General features: G+C 34.2%; 1 long non-coding RNA gene across 1 annotated transcript; it reads left to right on the top strand.

Annotated features, from left to right (window-relative positions):
• Positions 1-3,247: 3,247 nt before the first annotated feature.
• On the top strand, positions 3,248-5,341 carry LOC113357676. Its single transcript, XR_003363820.1, has 2 exons — positions 3,248-4,015; positions 4,815-5,341. It is a non-coding gene; the product is annotated as an uncharacterized LOC113357676 (long non-coding RNA).
• The last annotated feature ends 732 nt before the right edge of the window (positions 5,342-6,073 follow it).

The raw sequence follows: 6,073 nt of genomic DNA, 5'->3' as shown, positions 1-6,073 counted from the left end.
GGGTAACCCATAATTAGTTAAAAGAAGAACTTGATTACAAAAATTACCTTTCTTCTAAATAAAGAAATTAATTATTTTTTTATTTTTTTTAAACGAGAAACCCTTAATAATTTCATGGATAATTCCTAACAAATCTCCCCTCCCTAAAATTACTCATTTTTTCTTCACCTTCCCTAGAATGTCTCTTTGGACTTTTTAACTATGAAAATTTTGGCTTTAACTTCATAAATAATTTCTACGTAACAAACCTTCACCTTCCTAAAATTACTCATTTTTACTTCACCCCTGAATTAACTCTTTCGACTTTTTTTGATTGTGAGAATTTCGATTTTCTGGATAATCCTAATTTTCACTGTTCGATTTATGTTGCAATTTTGTGATAATCCCAATTTTGGTTGTGAAAATTGCAATTGTCATAGCTCGATAAAATTCTCACAATTAAGTTTCACCCGTTGGAATCATTTGCATTTCTCAGAAAATCGCAATTATCACCATGTCAATAACTATAGTTTAATGATAGATCAAAATTTTCACTCGGATATGCCTACGCAATAATATTGACATTATTATGTTGTTATTCTCTTCTAGTTCATTGTGGATCATTGTACAGGTACAGACGGGTATTACTTAATTAGGCATACTTAACATATAACATATTTCAAGAATTCAACGATATTATTTTTTGGTACATGATGACAAGATAAAGAATCACGTTCAAAGTGAATAATGGCTTCGAAAGTCGCCTCCGTTACCTGGTAAAAAATTAAGGAAAAAATATCAGCTCTTTATGGTAAAAAGCGTAAATTGTGAAAATTATAAATTTCGCGATACCATGAAAACAACAATTATCACACACCTTTGATAATTATAATTATCATACACCTTTGATAATTATAATTATCACACACCTTTGATAAATGCTTCGAAAAAAAAAAATTTTGATAATTACAATTATCACAAGTTGTGATAACTACATTTATCAGTGACTAAATTTTTTTTTAGAAACAATCCTGAGTGTATTAGTCAATAACGGAAGTGAAAACTAACCCAATTTCCACCTACTACTGGACAAAACATAATCCTCAAGAAAATACAAGTAATTTACCAATCTCTTGATGGGAAATTGATATAAAAATCTTCGGACTTGATTAATTCCTTCACTGGATCTAAGTAATAATATTACATGATCTCGACATTCCCAAACAAAAATTACAAAAACAATTTAAACAAGGATTATTCTTATAGATCAAAGAATCAAAATTCACGTTGAACCAAATTAAATCAATGTTGTTAAAAGATCATGCCTTACTGATGATAAACCAAGCTTCAGCCTAATAAAATTCCAACAACAACAAAAAAACCCTAAAATTACACAATCCAAACCAATCGAGTTAAATTAAAAGTATAATAAGAGATCTAATATCAAATTTAGCTCAGTAGTTCACTCAATTGTAAACCAATTTATACTTTAAAAAATAAAAATTATCATTAACCTGTTTGAGAGAAAACTGAGAGTTAGGCGGAGAGTGAAAAGAGAGAAGGGGGAGAGAAACAAACAAAACCAATTCGAAAAGAAAGAGAATCCACTTATATAATTCTGGGAGCCAAATCCACTAAATTAGATTCTGTTAGAGCAACCACAGTCACGACCAAATTTGGGAACTATATCCAAATTTGGTCCGGAAATGAAGCGCAATGGAGAGGACTATAGCTATATTTGATCTGGATTTCTAGGATCTGCGACCAAAAGTAGTCGTCAACCCAGACCAAACCAAATTATAGCGGGGCGTAGGCATAGTGACCGTTTAGTGTTAGGCGTGAGTATAATTACCGTATATGATTAGGCACAGGTATAACTAGCGTCCAATTTTTGAGCGATAATATAAAGAGCGTTCCAATGGAGCGCTAGTATAAAGTCCGTCCAAGGAAACGTTGATATAGTATCCGCTTGGATGAGGCGTTGAGCGTCCAACACCAATACCAAACAATATGCATTGTTATATTGAACGCCCAATACCAAACACCAAAGAGAGAGAAGGTGGGGCCGGGTGTCTTCTTTTGAATAGTATAGTATCACAGTCAAAGTAACCAACAACGAAAAAAAAAAAAAAAAGAGAGACAAAATATTGCCACCCAAAAATATCGCCCGAATCATCATCATAAGAATCTTTCTAATTTTTTTTTCCTTAATAATATCTAATTTATAATGGTTAGTTTAGTCATGCTGAAAACTGTGAAAATAAAAATTCAAACTAAACTATTAATCTTAGCCGTAGATCTTATGTTTTAGGCTATAGATATAATAAACCATCTTAATGATGGGTTTGTAGAAGAGAGAATCCAACCTCCGTTTATCAAAAATTTCCACCTTCCTTTTTTCATTTTGTCACCACGTCATCTCCCCCATAAATGTGTGACACGTGTCTTCTACCCCATTATTGAGAGAATATTACCACACTAAAATCATTACATAAGGCCTGATTTGCCTTGATTTTCATTAATTGTTATGAATCACAAAAACACCCATGTATAAGGCAAGCACGTGTTTGACCTTCCTTGTTTGTATTCAAAACTTCATTTCCTCTCCATTTCGTATGTGCTATACTTTATGATTATAACAGGTGTACCCCTATATTTACATCCGAATTAAAAATGCATCCCCGTTTTTTTTATTTATAAATATAGGCCTATTGGATGTTTTCGTACAAAAACGTTAGAAAAATCAATTTCTCATCATATGGTCAATTTATCATGAGAAAATGATGCCACGTATTTGTTTTCGAGATGAGAAAATGATGCCACATATTTGTTTACCACCAATACGATGTGTCACAGATATCGCACACACATCTAGGTCAAGGATATCACTAAGATATCTGATGGTTCAGATTGACTAAAGTTACTTTGTTTTCTCCGCCAACACGTGTGTTTTCTGCACCACTAATGCAACACGCGGAAGAATCAGGACCACAGATTTATGTGCTCATCAAGTATCTATGAATATGGACGGTACTGGATGGAAAAGTGGACTAATACATGGGAAAAGAAGAAGGAAACTCGTCATTATCTTCTTCTTCCCTCTTTTCCTATTTTCCTCTCTGTTTCTCTCTAAAATCGTTTCTCTCTGAAATCAAACCCAAAGGAACCCTAAAATCAGTTTGTTAAGACGATTATACATGAAGATGGTGAAGTTAAGACGTGGAAAGAAGAAGGAGAAGAAGAAGAAACCAGAAATTGAAAGGCTAGTAGAGGGTTTTGATTATTGGTTTTTCTGTTTTAAGGGTTTCGATTGAATTGATTTTTTGGGTTCATGCTTGATGTATTTGTACGATTATTATATTTATTTTTTTTGATTTCAGTAACAAATATTTGGGTTTATGTATATTTGTTTTTAGGGTTTTCTGTTCTTAGGGTTTGGACTAATTGTTTATTTTTGAAGTAATCGATGATAGGGTTTCCATTGTAGGGTTAAATTGATGTTAGGGTTAATTTTATTTCTAGGTTTTCTATTTTTGTTCATTGATTTGTAGGGTTTTGTCTATATTCCATCATTGGGTTTTCATATGTTTAGTAAATTGATATAGGGTTCTCTGTATATGTATTGTAATCCTTGTATGTGTATTCCCGTGTTTCGAGAATTTTCACTCATGACTTGCTTTAGCACTCACTAGTTGTCAGTATATTCAGATGGTTTTTTAACATCCACTAAACGACCATTGCGAAGAACAGATTTGTAAATACAGCCATGACCGTCCTTACCCAGTATTTTCTGTTCAGAGAAATTGTTGGTTGCTAGTTGGAGGTCTTTGTACTGAATTCTTCGTACTTAATGGGTTTTTCTAGTTTTGATTCTTCTTCTTCTTTTTTCTTGGTGGGTTTGTTTTTTGTGGTGGAATTTGAAGTTAAGAGGCATTGCTCTTACTTGTGACACTAATTAGTAATTACTGGAAGGAATCAACTTATAAGTCTCCTTTACATGATATAAGGGATTGCTAGTACAATGGGTGTGCAAAAGGTAGATAGTAGGTAAATGAGGTATTTTGGTTTCTGTCTATTTCTCATGGATCCTCCTTTGACATCTAAAGACATGTCCTAGCTTACTCAAATTCTCAGTAGGCATTTACATTTTTTATGCTTTAGGCATATATAGCCCAGTCACAGAGTATATTCATCAAATTGCAATTAAATAGTAAAAGGATTAGTACTTACAAGTTACAAAAACTCTTTGCTCTGGCTTACTATTTTTGAGTTGTAATCTTTGTTTTTGTCTAAGTAGCAAAATTTTGTATGTGTGTATATATGAAACACCAAGAGAGGGGCTCATGCTATTGCTAGTAAAAAGTGTACAAAGGGGGTATTAAAACATGAGGTTTTTGATAGTTAGACTGAGAAATGTATACGATTGTTGAATGACTGATATGCTTTAGCACTCATTGTTGTTGCTTCATGGAATAAATTGAAACTAGCTAATAAGGTCAGAACTGTTGGCTACTGAACCCTTGTTCATGAGTAGCATTTTTGCTTTAGGTTTGTATTTAATTGTTGACATTGGATGAAAATGAGCTTAAAAATTAGGTTACATGATGCAGTGCTCTAGTTAGGTACCAAATGACATTAATTTAGTGTTACTGACATTAATTTAGTATACGATGTGATGCCATACATAGATGTATTCATTCCAATTCTATTTGGGATATCTGGGATGTTGACACTAGAATTGTGGTAAATCTGCCACTGACAAAAAGGGTTACAAAATGTTAAGTCGAATTGTAGATGGTCTCTACCTAATATTATGTCTGTATGTGTTTCTGTAGGACCAGTTGGAGGAAATCCTAAGTGATTCAAGCCCATGACCTGTGTTGATGGCACAAAGAAGACAACAACTGAAGCTCCACCAAAGAGAAAGTACAAAGCTAAAGTTGCTGCATATTATGGAGGTGCATCTGGAGCAAATTCTCAACCTTGTGCCAGCAGATCTAAGACACAAACAAGTGTTGCTCAATCTTCCCAACCAGCTGCAACATATTCTGCAAACCAAAAGGTGTTAAGAGAAAGGCAGGTGATGGATCTTGTTCTCAGGCCACTTTCAGTCAGAAAAACACCGATGTTGGATCTGTTAACAACCATATTACTTTTACAGCTCCAGACCCAAAAGGAAAGAAGAAAGCTGGGAAATATATGAAGCTTTAGATCTGTCTCTTTTATGTTTGTGTTTGTGATGACTCGGTTTTTCTGTTTGTTATGCGACTTATATTGAGACAATTTCTGGAATGTTATGTACATTTGTTAAATAGACAGTCTTTATTTAAAGTTGGCTGCAGTTACATTTGTAGATTTTTCATGAATTCCTTGCATATTTCATTTACTTTCCCGAAGGGGTCCAGATCGTCTGTGCCACTGTTTGGGTGTGCCCTATGTGCCACACCAATAGAAACACGGTATTTTCTCTTGGATTTGTAATATCTTCTTTAACTAATTAATTATCTTTCCTAATCGATTAGTGTTGTATAAATAGAAAATCTATTTAGTTAGTCATGGTTAATGAGAGGAATGATGTGGCGTGTTTCTATTGGTGTGGCACATAGGGCACACACAAGCAGTGGCACAGACGATCTCGACCGAGTGTTTACTGTTTCATCTGAAGCCCATCTAAATGCATCTGAAGCCCATTTACATGTATATATTTAAGAGGAAAAACATGGATTTGACCGTTGAAATGTGGGACCACCTATGAAGTTCCACGTGTACATAGCAGACGTGGCAGAATAGGTCATTGGTACACTAAGCGATTTTAACGTGACTTAACTGGTGACGTGGAGAATAACTTTCTTGAAAAAACGGGTCAAACCAGAGTACATTTGTAAAAGTGAAAAAAACGGGATACATTTGTACGTGCACAAAAAAACGGGGATACATCTATATTTCCCCGTATACTTTATCAGCTCTCGTGCATCCAACCAATTAAATCCTACTGCCTCACTTCTTTACATGCCACACACTTGAGCCATAGAGAAAAAGTTTCATTCCTTAAATATCATTCCCGACGTGATTAAAATGTTCGTCAGCAGGGTGT

Source organism: Papaver somniferum, chromosome 3 (genome assembly GCF_003573695.1).
Source record: "Papaver somniferum cultivar HN1 chromosome 3, ASM357369v1, whole genome shotgun sequence".
Taxonomy (NCBI): Eukaryota; Viridiplantae; Streptophyta; class Magnoliopsida; order Ranunculales; family Papaveraceae; genus Papaver; species Papaver somniferum.
Note: the sequence above shows the minus strand (reverse complement) of the source record. Positions and strands in the feature narration are given on the sequence as shown.